At 40.5% G+C, this 14,073-nt stretch overlaps 1 long non-coding RNA gene across 1 annotated transcript in view; it reads left to right on the top strand.

The window, feature by feature from the left end:
* The window catches only part of LOC113460425 (uncharacterized), a 40,041-nt gene extending 27,323 nt beyond the window's left edge, over positions 1-12,718 (top strand). Inside the window, exon 4 of the long non-coding RNA XR_003382254.2 lies at positions 2,245-12,718. This is a non-coding gene — a long non-coding RNA (uncharacterized LOC113460425). The remainder of the gene's footprint in view (positions 1-2,244) is intronic.
* The last annotated feature ends 1,355 nt before the right edge of the window (positions 12,719-14,073 follow it).

Genomic DNA, 14,073 nt, shown 5'->3' with positions numbered 1-14,073 from the left:
GCTCAGGACTTCCTTCATCATCTGGAAATTGATGACTTGAGAAAGGTCTCCTTATATGTTTCATGCATCTATCTTCCCTTCCAGTGGATTACAGAAAAGTGAGAAGGCTCCATTATAGCTACAACCAACGTGTATCCTAAGCATGAAAGAAAAGGAGAAAGATTTAGAGTTGTTGGCCTGGTTTCACTCTTAGCTTGCCCCTTTAGCTCTGCCAATGGTCAGGTCCTCTGAGTAGCAGGTGGCACTGGTAATATGTGCTCTACATAGGCTTTCCTGTAAACTGGACCCAGCAGAGCAGTAGCTACATTTCTGAGCATTTAGCCTTGATTTGTCCCACATCTGTTCCCAGTTAATAATTACATAAATAATTGCAAGGGGATGGTATTTAGCCTTGAGTTCATTTTAGAAAAGAGAGCCTCGCTGTGATGATGTGGCCAGTATTTGTACCCTTGGTTTGAAGCAATTGTATTGTTACCATGTCCTGATGAGCCTTTCCTGTTGCCACTGTTGCCGTGAAAGCTGGAAATTGCTGCAGGTGGTGAGCAGCAGGGTTTGATTAGTCCAGATTCCATTTTTGCATTTTTTGAAAAAGAATGCAGGAAAAGGGAGGCTCTGCAGCTGAGTGTCAAACCCAGCCAGAAATACTGTAGTTATTGTGGGTGATGATATGGGTCACACAGTAGTATTTTGGGCCAGGAATATAAAGTGAGACCATGCCAGAAAATTGGCAGAGAGCATTGCTTTCACTTGCGGTTATGTAAGAGCTCAGTGAGAAGGCCAGACTGCAAGACAAGTACCTTTTCTTCCATTTTTACATTAAAAATGTGATTTTCACCAATGCTAGGCTGAGCTACAGGCTGATAACATGAGACATAGGAATGGCATGAATTTGGTACACAGATCTGTATCAGAGATCATGCAGTCTTCATGCAATCAGGAAAACACTCCACTGCTGTTCGTGAAGTACAGCCTTGTAGCAATAATAATAATAATACCCAGAAATTGTCATGATTTTCATAAATAACAGTGGCAGCTACATCACTTTCCTGATTTCCATTTGCAACAGATTCACTGGTGTTTAGGTTTTTTGTTTGTATTTTTTTGCATCAGTTCATCATGTTCTTCTAAGATCCTTCTCTATTGCCAGTACTGTAGCATCATACTTCTTTCCCATGCTCATGAAAAATTAGGAGACTTTTTGATGCCATGTGGCATCATGCTAAGCATATAAAGTGAGGGGAGAAGAAGGAAAGGGTCATGTTTGGAATGATGACTTCTGTCTTCCCAAGTAACTCTTACTTTTGATGGAGCCCTGCTTCCTTGGAGGTGGCTGAACACCATTGCCTGCCACGGGAAGTGGTGAATGAACTTCTTGTTCTGCTTTGCTTGTGTGTGCAGCGATTACTTTACCTGTTAAACTGACTTTCATTCCACCCAAAAGTTTTCTCACTTTTGCTCTTCTGATTCCCACCCCCATCCCAACAGCGGTGTGGTATTTAGCTGCCAGCTGGGGTTAAACCACAACAGCCCTTCTTGCTGCCGAGTGTGGGGCTCAAAGGGTTCAATATAATCACAGATTGGATTGGCATGTGCTAAATTGAATTCATAGCTGTTATTACTGTGTAGCCTTTAATCTGCAGGCTCTGTGCTTGCCATGGCACTTGCTTGCCTTACTGCTACATCTGCGTTGACTGAGGCATGGAATGGCATTGGCTGACTGCAGTAATTTCCTGTAGGGACTGTGTTCAGTTAAAGATGCCCTAAGTCAGGCATCATCTTGTGTGTAATCACAGCACAGAGCTGCACCCAGCTTGTGTCTCTTTAACAGCAGGATTTTTAAGCAGCTTATTTTCATGCCGTTGGTAGCTCCTTCTACTGTTAATTGGTTTTAGAGGCACATAGTTTGCTTGGATCTGTACTGCAAGAAGGGGAATGAAGAAGCTTTTAATAGGCACTCCTATGCTTACTGTGTAGTATATTTTATGCACTTGCAATCCCTTCCGCTTATTCTTCAGCCTGGGTCCAGCGTTAAAGCAGCTGCTTATGTAGGACAGGAATGCTGCAGAGCGATCACTGGCAAGCAGAACATTCAAGCTCACATTGTTGTGCAGGTTCTCAGAAGGATCCTGTCACACTCCTGCAGAGTAACATAACATCAGTGTTTCTAGGTGTTTGCACGTAGACCTCTCATCGACCCTAATGTTCCTCTAACAGGATTCCCTTGCTGCCTTTTTTTCTCCTCAGATTCGGCACATCAAACTCAGTGTCAGCTCTGTGGGGACAGCAAGCACACACCTGCAACCATGAGTGCTCTCAACCTCCCTGTGGCTGAGCCAGCAGGACATTGTGCCTATCCATCCCGACTGATGCCTGCTCTGCATCTCCATCACTGCATCTCCGTCCCTTCCTTGGTCATTTGCTAAGTCTGAGCTGCTCCCTTTCCATCCAAAGAGCTCACTTTTACCTGACAGGGTTTGGTGGCTTGCAGTGACTCCTGGGAGTTAGGGTGAAATCATATGAATTTTTACTGGCAGGAAGGAAAAGATGAGTAGGCTAAGGAGGGTGGGGAGTAATCTCTTAGAGTTGTAACTGAGAGAGGAAGATAAATCAGACTTTGGACTGTAGATGTCAGGGAGCAAACCAGGGCTCTTAATTCCTGCACATGGGCATGCATCAAATATGAGTCCTACCCATCTTCACATGTGGCTTTCCCACTGAATCTGGAAGGAGGGAAGGAATCAGTGAAAGGTGAATGCTCTTGGCAAACTACTTCATTAAAAGTGAATACCTCCACTCCCCTGTCTTACAGAAACTGGTGTAAGCCTGGAAGGGTACTATGAAAGCTCCCATTCAGTGGAATTTTCCACTTGGCTAATATACATATGCATGCTGTGTGCTGCTGGGATGCTGGCAGGGTGGATGCAGGGACTACAGAATGAGTGGCTTCTTGGTGCTTCAAGTACAGGAAAAATATAAGAGGATAATAATAAGAAATGGCTTATAAAAGCCAGCTCTTGAAAGTACTATAAAATAGCAGTTATTTGGGAAGTGAATGACAGGGTTTCACAAAAGACTACTTATCAGAGACCCCACACATCAAGCTGAAATGGTGATTTTTCTATTTCTATTTATTTCAAGGTTTGCATTCATTAGGATTGATATAAGGTTAATAAAAAGCTCCAACATTTCTGACAGTGCCAGAAAAGAGTGTCTCTGCAGATCTGTAACTTAGGGGAAGAGAAGGCACCTGTAGATATCTGAATATATTGAAACACAATGTGTGCTGTGGAAGGGGCTGATCCCAGGTTCCCCACTAACCTACCTGAACTGTGTCGCTTGAAATGCTGAGCTCCTGGAGGAAAAAAAAAAGGCCAGTGTGCCTTCCTCTCACTGTTTTGGTTGTTTCATGAATCAGAATTGGCTGTGGGTTGCTGCCACCATGGAGGTGTAAAGAGTTGTGAAACCCAGGTGGTCGAGCACCTCCTTGATGCAGATGCACACCAGGTGGGGTAGGACAGTACAACCCCTGTCCTCGATTTTTGCCTGAATAAAATTGCTTCCTGATTACAGGCTGGCTCTGATAATCACCACTGCCTTTTTTTCTTAGGCATTGTGTGGCAAATCTGGAACATAAATTTCAGTGAGGAAATAGGCAAATCTTGGAATACTGCAGAAGCTATATTGTTTCTTCAGGCCCAGGGCCTTCAGAATAAGAAGATAAATTGGAATGAATGAAGAAATTATTTTTATTAACTCATGGTGCATGTACATCTTGTACTTTTTTCCCCAGGTCCATGCAAGGTTCTCTCGTATTTGTTGTATCATTGGGGCCCCACATACAGGCCCTCACTTGTGAAATAATGCATCTGCTTTCTTGAATCTAAAATTTGGCACAGGAAGGTAATTTAAAACTTGAGTTTCTTAAGAGAAGTATCTAAAGCTACGTGGCACACAGGAAAGAAAGATTACAAAAGGGAGCTCAACCCTCCTATCCCCTACTGAGATCAAGGTCATCTCTGAAGAAATTTTCACCTTCCTTCCGAAGGTCAGATTAACTAGGAAGAGTGAACTTTTAGTTTCTTAAAGGAAGTTTCCAAGCAGGGCACTTCAAATAGTGTATTTTTCTGTTCTAGTCTTGGTCTCTGAGCATCAGCACCCCTTCCACTTTGCTCTAGATAAAAAAACATGTTGTGCTTCTTCCTGTTACAGTTATCAGCATTATAATGCTTACTTTGAGCTTGTTCCTTGCTAAAAGCTGAAGAGATGACACATTGTAAACAACAACATCTCTGCTGTGGAGACCAGTTTTGCATATTGAGTTTTGTATTTACAAAGACTTTAACAAAAATGAGATCAATTTACAGATCATGAAATATCAAAAGGAAAAGAAAAGAAATTTTATTTTTTTTTTATTTGTATTCTACTTTCCCATTATTATTTTTTTGCAGGGAAAAAAAAGGGGGAAGTGAAAATGGAAGAGTAAGAGCATGTCCTTTTCCTGATCTCAGGGTCCATGAATACCTTTGATATGAAAACTGAGATGTTCATACAAATCTCAGATACCAAAGTAGGGCTTTAAGTAAAATGTGTAACTACTATCTACTCATATTTTTGTGAAATTTCTATGCAATCTACATAGGAATCTCAAAAAAACCCCAAATAGATATAAATTTTGTTATACATCCATCCCTCTATCTATCTAGCTATCTGTCTATCTATCATCTGTCTCACAAGACAGACTGTGAAAATGTTACTAATTGGCAATGCTCGTTATTTATGCAGTGCTTAGAAATGTTAAAAAAACCAAACCCAAAACTCTACAGATATTGTTCTGGTTTACCACAATCAGTCTTTTGCTAATGCAGGACTCTCTACATTTAATTATTTTGAAGATGCTCTTAAACCATTTCTTTCAGCAGTTCTTTAATTAATCTCTTTGTATAATGAATGACAATAGAGCTTCATCCCCGCTACAAAGGGCCTGTAATTCTAATGCCACTTTCAGTGTTTATAGCCTGCATAGATAATATGTGTTAGACCAGAATAATACATAATATTACAGAAATGCAAGTAATACTGCAGGTATTTTAGGAGCACAGATGAAACAAAGGAAGATTAAGGGGATTTGACAACATGACAAAAATGTCACCGCACAAGGACATCCATCTCTAGAGTCTTAGTTCTGTATTACTGTGAGGGCAACAATCAATGGATTAAAATACCCCTTTGATGAGTGTAATTTGGCAACAATTTGCAAACATGATAATGTGCCTTGTTAATTCAAGGGCATTCAACATAGCTGTCTTGACATTTTCATTGCAGGAGCTGTCAAGAATAATCTGGAAGAGTAAAAGAGTCTTATTGGAAAGTGTCTCCTTTCCTTCAGTAATCTAATAATCTATGGTGGTAAGGTCAAGTAATTTTTAATGATATAGCCTTAATCCTCTATCAATTACTACTTTTAATTACAGCTGAGCTGCTGAAATGTATAGAGATCTTCCTGGAGTTAAAATGAACAGCTATAACTCTGCTCTGAAGAGTCCACTATTGCCAAAGAGGACTCTTGCTCTATCACCACCTCCCTGGAAATCAAAACCAAAAGGTGCTGAGCCCATTACACATCGTGCCAAAGATCTGGTTGTGTCACATCTCATATCCATGACAAACCAAGCCAAGATTACTGAACATTTTTTGTGGCTTTTTCTAATCTACACCTACTTGACTTCAACTTTTTCTATGTTTCTAACTAGCTTGCTACACTGATAGCTGTGGATATATTTTCTAGATAATTGTGAGTATCTCTATGGGCCATGACTTTTTAAAATACCAATCAGTCTGACACTAGGTACCTTCCCTAGGGAGAAGGGAACACCTTGCCTGGGAACTGTGAAGGCCTGCTCAGAGCAGGGTGACCCCAGTACTGAGCAGCACAGTCCAGGCTGTAACATGCATACTGATCACTTGAAGTCTTTTGGGTGGAATAATAAAAGTACACACATTATTAAAGCCAATGTACAAATTTCTTAGCCCACCAGCCACTCTAAAAGTTTGTAGTTCTCTGTTGATGTCATATAACAAATTTTGCTGAGTTACCTGAAGAACTCACGACTCTGCTTTCTGATGGCTTCAGAGGATTTGTTTGGTAATGGCACAGTGATAACTTTACCGATTCTGCAGGGTAGTACTGCAAGACTCCAGCTCCTTATAAAAAACCAAGTAAATCAAAACTCAGTGTACTTCACATCAAGTGAAGACTGTATTTTACTCCTCTCTGTGTGTGTAGGACTCTCCAGAAGTCTAAAACAAAGATGCATATAATGACCTTGCAAATATGATCAGCGTAATTCAGAGAACGTAATTCTTCAAGCCCTGACTTTGTTTGTCACTTACCATCACTGTAGTTTCTTTTCATCCTTAATTTTTGCTCCTCTCCAGTATTTCCTATAAAGAGTTTTATTTAGAGGAAAAAATAAAAAGAGGGGTTTATGCATCCATTATTTAATGATGGACTTCTATCCTGGGGGAAAATAGGCAAGAAGGATTCTGATGGCAGAGTGAAGTGAATTAAAGATAAAAAAAATTCCTAAATTTGGCTGAGAGTTTATGACTTAATTTGCATAACTCTGGTTTTAATGTCAGTGACTTCTTTCCTGATTCATTGTTGGGATTTTTTTTTGTTTTCAAATTTAATTGCTTGTGTATTAATTTTCACAATTCTGGAGCCAGCATCCCTGTGAGATCTAATTTAAGGACTGTATTTCCTCTTTGGAAAATAAGAGACAATTTCACAAAGAGAAGGAAAAATCAAGAACAATGCCATTTTTTATATAACATACTTTTATTTCTTTTCAGAACAGTATTTCTTTTCAAGGACTTCTTAGGAGGGGTTATTGTCTTTATATACTTGCCTACATGCAGTTTTTGGATTCTCACCATCACAAAAGTCCAGAAAAGGCACCACAGGCTGCTCAGACTTGTCTAATTGGACCTGATACACAAAGGGTACCCTTGGACTAGGCAGAGGGAATTCTAGCCTGCTCCACTCCTCACTGGTTGATGTTTCCAGGAAAGAGCAAAGTAGTCTGCACATCACTCTGCTGAAGGAGCAGCTAAATTGTACCTCATCAGAGGTGTCTTAACACAGTGCATGTGCAGAACAAGATATGTGCAGAACTACGTTTTCCAAACAGGAATCACTATAGGAATAAGAATCACGTGCCAAAATTTGTCTAACCTGCTTTTTGTGGTTTATTTTGTGCTCTGTTTCTCAGTGCTGATGGTGCGGCCCCACAAAATCTGTGTGGTGGCAAAGCTGCTGAGCACCATGTGAAAGTGAGCCTGAGGGGACACAGGGTCACATCCCACAGGAGGGAGCTGCTTTAATTCCCCTCTGGAGCAACATGGGCATGCACAACTGGTGAGCAGCAGGGCAGACCACGGGACTGGGGTACTTGTTGCCAAGCCTTTGCCTCCTCAGTGCAGGATGAACAAGCTGGGGGGCTCAGCTGAAGGATAAACATCCTCTTGCTTTCACCACAGGATAACATTTTGTACACCAGAGTTAACACCACATCCAAAATATGTCTCAGCAAAGCCTTCCCTGTCTTCCTCCTTATTTCTCACCATTTTTACAGATAAGGCTATGCCAAGCATCCCTGCTGAGCGGAATCTCTGCCTTTATTTTCCCTACCTTCCTTCCCTCTTCTGGAAAAAAAAAAAAAAGGCAAAAAAAGGCAAAAAACCCAAAGCTTCCAAAACAGAGTATATAAAAAGCCATATTACTATAAAATGAAGCACAGAGTAGGACAAAGATTTCTAGGAAATGCAAATTGAAGATATAATGAATGTTTAATGAAATTAGGAGAAGCTTATGGATGCTCAAGTGCTGGAGCTTTGTGGTTGCCTAGGACATCCCAGAAAACACACCGAAGTGTCTGAAAAGGCAGTCAGAGTTTTGTGTGATGAAGATCCTCCCCAAGGAGTAGCAAACATTGTGTAGATCTGATCTATAGAATATGGAGTCTTCTGATTTCCAGTTAAACTGGTAAGAGCAGAGTGCCCCCACATAAAGAGAGCTCTAAATCTGACTGTGTTACTGGTGGAACAGGAATGATTATCTCCCACATGTCTTTTTCTAAGGGTGCCTTGTTCTTGGTTTCTAATTTCTTTACTGGTGTAGAACAGCCTGGCTCCATCACAGGTAACAAAGTGAGGCTTATTTTTACTGCAGCTGGAAGTTTCCTTTACCCCAAAACCAGTATTTTTTTTGAGGGCACACTTGTCTCCTTCCATGGCACTGATGGATAGCCATGAAGTGCTGCTCACCCTGAGCACGAGGTGTTCACACCATGGGAAAGTCTGCAAGTACAGGCCAGAAGACTGAAAGCCTAAAATATTTTGTACCTGAGCCGGAGGAGCAAAAAAATCATGATTCAGAGTTCTAACTTTGAGTAGTGATTCCTATTCTGCTCTGCAGAGAAGAAGCCTCAAAGAAATCACTTCTCTGTGCTGTTTGAAATTAAATTAAAGAATTAATGTATGCTTCTGAAAAGTGAAGGCAATACATCTCTGGAAAGAGAATGAAAGCAAATACGCTTTCAGTCATGGCCTATGTCAGACTTACAGGAGCTCCTGTTCTACCCTCTAAAAACCTGACTGTGTGATGCTTTATTAAGGGTCCCCCTAAATCAAGACAGGAAACCATTCTGTCAAAATACTCAGGAAACTCACTGCAGAGTCATATTCTTATAAGGTCCTTTCTGGCAGGTGAGAAAGCCACTAACAAAGACTTTCCTGACCTCCATGGTCACATTAGGCTTTGGATGCTCCTGCTTCCATTTCTACCTCTGTCTGTCCTGCTGATCAGACTAAAAGCCCTGAGGGTTTTGGCTGTGCTCTGTCACAGCTCTCCTTGCTGTATTGTATACCCCAGCAAGATGTGGGAGACTGCAGACCATATGTGTGCGTGGGGATAGGTTGAGAGATGATTTATTTTAAGGCCAATGCATTATTTCCTGACAGTAACTAACTAACAGGAGAGTGACACTCAAAAGATATTCTGGAAAGACTGACTTTTGCAGAGTTGGGAACACTGACTCACTCCTGCCGTCCTCCTAATTTCCAGTGCATGATGCAGAGGTGAAGGAGAAGGATGGGAGTGATGTCTTCCCTTTGCTGTGATAGAAATAAGGGCTGGTTTCTGACTTGGCTCCCTTCCTGAAAGTTGCCAGCATGAGATGGGAGACTGCAAATAACAAGTCACAAATAGGTGGCTTCTGGTGCATAGAACAGATAGACAAATTTTTCAGTTGTCTCACTTTCAGACAGCTGCCTAAAATACACCAAGACCATACATTCCCCAAGAAAGAGAAAGAAAGACAAGATTAACTGGCTTTCATATGATCTTCTCACACTAAATCTAGAGTAGGTAGAATTACAAATGTCACCAGAGATAAGTTTAGTTAAGATGTACATACAGAGATACACCTTCTCCAAAGAAGAGGTCTGTTTAAATTTCCTGTAAATGCCACACTTCACGTCTGCTGCTAAATTAGTGCATTTGCTGATGGAAATGCTCCCATTTTTTCCTCATGTCTCTCAGTGCAAGCGCTGTCCTATCATTGGGTTGCATCACATCAGAGTAATGCAGCTGAAATGAATGCAGTAACATTGGATTGCAGCTGTGTTTACAGCAGTGAAAATCTGAGGAATTGCACTATTTGGTTAATAGAAGAAGGAAAGTCAATTAAAAGAGCTATTTGGAATGCCTGGTGCTTTAGTTTTGCTTAGATAAATTATTATTTTTGTATCTGCATAAAAAAAGCCAATTTTACTCTCTCTATAACTACAAGAATACAATTTGATGGCAGTATTTGGAAATACTAAAGATAACATTGGATGCAAAGAAGCAGAATTCTAACACAAATGAATAAGGTGCCAAGTCTGTAACAGTAGTGAATTCCTCACAAATACCTTCACTGATGCCTTATAAATGAAAACTGATCTCCTGGAAAAATTTCGTTGAAAAATTTGTTTAAAGTACAAACAAATTATTCACAAAGGTTATTATGTAGTGTAAAGTTTTCATAAGATGTATTCTGTAAAAAGTTATGATCTCCTCATTGAAAAACAAAATCTAACTGGGACATACTTTTGTGTATTTGTCTGAAAACTAAGATATTGCATTTGGAAGCATCATCCCAAATAGCTGTACATCTAAGGGTGAAAATTCCAATTAGGCATCTGAGCTGGGTCACATCACCAGGCTAATTCTTATATTTAGAGTTCCCCAAGACATAAGCTGGGAATTCAGGGAAACTTAGCAAACCTGCCCCAGAAAAGAAGCAAGTCAGTGTGGTCGGGATGTTTTTATTTTCCTTAGAAATTAAATGAGTCATAAGCATGCAGACAGTTAAGTTAATGAAGAATAAAAGCAACACAAGAAATGATACACAAAGAGAAGTGATTGACAAGTGATTCCAATACTTCACATTACAGACTCAAGAAAAGACAACCTCAGCCCTTACCACGGAGTCACCAGCCTAGGCAGGATTCTCCTAAGTTTCAAAAGGCATACTTCAAAGAGAATTTGGATACATCTCCAGATGGGAACCTCAGCATAAACAAGAACGTGTTCTCTGATGATGGGAGCAAAAGCAATATAGAGGGGGGTTGTTATAGCAGTGTTACATCTAGGTACAAAAATATTGCTCAGGGTAGAAAAATGTATGTTAATCCATTTCCAGGGGAAAAATGCCAGCTATATCCCAGTGGAAGGCAAAAACACTAACAGCAAGTGGTATTAGAAATAAATCAGATGTAAACTGTCTGGCAGCAGACTTCAGGAGAAGAAAATAATACACATTATGAGTTTAGTTTTTCTGCTGCTGCAAGGCCCTAGTAGGACAACCTCTAGGATTTTAGGATATTTTATTAGTTTCAGCTGTTAAAACTAAGGTTAGAATGGCTGACAGATTTCAAAAGACTGATGATGATGATGAGTAAAAAGCTAGAAGAAATGAAGGTTGACTTCTTATTTGAGAAATTGTAAAAAGCTAATAAAAAAAGGCCCCCAGAATTGGTGGCAGACCTATGCAGAAAATTATTATATTCTCAGGAATTCCCCTTCACTAGCAAAGGCCTGCAAAAAAGGCAAATGTCTCCATCTTCTTGATGGTGTTAGTAAATCATCTCAGCCCTGCAGCTGCAGGCATCCTGGGTGCAAGGGTCACTCTGGCTTTAACAGCCAGGCTGTTTCACTGGGCGCTAGATCAGACCTTTGCTGCCTCTGTTGCCTCCTGAAAAAATACTTTTTTTAATGGTAACACAACACCTTTGCCTTCACATTATACTTCTTGAGCTCAACCATGCTCTATTTCTAATTTGTCCAAAGTGTGTTTAAAGAGTTTTCAAAATGCAAACAGAATCTAATAAAATCTAGTAACAACTATTCAGTAGTGTGACCCAAAAATTTTGAACAAGAGAGAGAGACCCCGTGTTCAGTGGAGAAATGCTGTGAAAAATACAATCTGCATTGTGCATTTAAAATCAGATGTTGATAATGTACTGTATGGCATGGTCCTAGGTGGGAAAAGAAAGAAAAGCCTTCCTTCTCACAATGTCAAGCTCCCTACTCACAAAAATAAGAAACCATGCCCAAAAAAAAGTGGAGAAAGAAAACATTCAGTCTGTTTTCCTATTGAAAATACACAGTCTTTGCAAAAAGTCTGAGCAAATGGCCAGAATGAAATGAATAATCACTTTTGATCAGAGGACTTTGCTGTATTATCTATGTATTTATGTACCTGAGCACACTCACAACCAGCAATCAGGTGAGAGTCAATGTCTTTGTTCTTGATGTGGCATAGTTTTTCCAGGTCATGCAGGTTAATATTTGATCCTCTATCAATAAATCTCTCTGTACTAAATATACAAAGGTTATTCTTGGAAAACACAACCTGGCACAGCCATAAACTTACTGTGATCATTTGTAGGAGGAAAAGCTCACTGATTGGAGGATTTCATGGCAATCATGCGAATATACTGATGCCAATCCCTATTACAGTTATTGTCACAGGTGATGTTACAGATCAGTATTTGAAATATTTGACTTAGGAATTTAATATGATCTCCTATGGACTCTATTTCACCACCATAGTAGCTGAATGGCATTGATTTCTTCTGTATCCCCGTGCTTATCTCAAGCTCTTTCATTTTGCTTGCCTTATTGATTTTCATGTTCACTTCATGCATTATCTTACTTTATCTTACTGGAAGCTGGTAATGAATCAATGTGGCCACCTAAATTCATGTTCTGTTGTAATCCCTGGGAAAGAGCCACTTACAACCATGTACATCAAAATGCACCTAGTAGATACTGTGCACATCCAAACAAGGGATGACATATTTACAAGGGATGACATATTTGTCTCAACACAACTCACAGACAGAAGGCCTCTGCAGTCTTTCTGTTGTGTGCATGTGTTTTTAAATGCTTGCCATGATAATATGGATTTAAAAGGAAAACACTGGAGCAAGCCAAAGAGACCTCAGTGCAAGCCCTTCATCCTAAGTAGTTCAGTTATTTGTGGCTCCTTTCACAACCTCCTGCCTGTAAGTTGTGAGCCTTTCTCAGAACCCCTTCTTTTCCTACCTTCAGCCCAGGATCTAACTCTTATTCTCTGCTTGCATTGCCCCCAATGTGCTGCTGTTATCAGAAGGGTCCCATTAGCAGGAAAGGGACCAAAGTACTGATAAAAGTAATACTAACTTTGAAAAACAATACCAGGACAGCTATGATAACAAATTGTCATTATTTTTGCTTCCTGCTGTTCTTACATCTTTTGGTAACATTAAAATTTAATTGTTGCTTCATTCCCATAGATGCACTCATTTATCCTGCTGGCCTGCTGCAGTACATAAGGATATTGATGCAGCTTTCTGCTGTACAGAGACAGGTCTGGATGAGAAAAGAAGATTTGTAGTTGAAACTGCTGCTTGAAACTATTAACACAGAAAACTAATTTCTACTTAAAGATGCTTTAAATGCACACTTGGGGGAAAAAAAATATAACATCACAAACACCTTAAATTGACCATCAGCTCAGTGACAAAAAAGAGTATGTTAAATGTAAGGATTTCTCCTAAGAGATTTCATGTGAGCTAAAAGTTGGCTTAGCTGAATAAAATTAGAAGACACATTTTAGAGCTCTCCAACATGAGAACCAACCAATATATGGTGTTGAGTGATTACTGGCAGTAATTGCCTGCCTCATTAATATGTAGACTCACCCACATCTCACCACGACTCTCACTGAAATAAGGTTCAGGCAGACAATTTTCACAGAGGCCTCCAGGGCCCCTCAGCACAGGGCAGTGGAGCCTGCAGGTTCCTGTGTTGTGTCACCCAGCTGTGCTTCCCATGGGACATTGCACCAACTGTGTCACGTATGGTTCACATCTGGTTCTTCTGGCTACCCACTACAGGACACCTCAGATGGAATAAAATTAGTTTCCATGACTGCATTGTCAGAGCAGCCTCCTGTGAAAAGCCAGGCTCAGAGTCTGGAAGGACTTCAAGGTTTGATTTGCAGAGACTGAGGTCTCTCATTTCCATCTAATTCACCAAGGGGCAGACAGCTTAAGGTTTTTCTGAGCCCTGAACAGAGCACGAGTGCACTGCTCACAAACTGCCAGGGATTACTTTGCTAGAAAACAGCAGCACCTCACTGTTCCACTGCCCCTCTGCTTGTGCTGTTTGTCAGCAAATGCTCTCCTAAACATGGACAGACAGATCGAAACTCATGCTGAAGAATTACAGAAAGCAAACTGCCAGAGATGAATGAATGCCAAAAAGCCAGTATGCCACCCCTTTGTACACGAAGAGCAGTGTGACCCATCTGCCAGGGGTTGCTTGTGGGAGTGAAAAGAGTTCAGCCATATGACATGCCTTTCAACATTCCATCCCCAACAAGAATCCTTAAATTAGCCTGCCCTGAGATCCTCATCAGGCACCTCAGAGAGCAGATTACATTGGCTGGGCTGAGCAAAACCTTGTCCAACTCTACCTTTCAA

The sequence above is a fragment of the Zonotrichia albicollis genome, chromosome 1, assembly GCF_047830755.1.
Source record: "Zonotrichia albicollis isolate bZonAlb1 chromosome 1, bZonAlb1.hap1, whole genome shotgun sequence".
NCBI classification, from domain to species: Eukaryota; Metazoa; Chordata; class Aves; order Passeriformes; family Passerellidae; genus Zonotrichia; species Zonotrichia albicollis.
The sequence above is the reverse complement of the archived record's forward strand: the minus strand, read 5'-3'. Positions and strand labels throughout refer to the sequence as shown.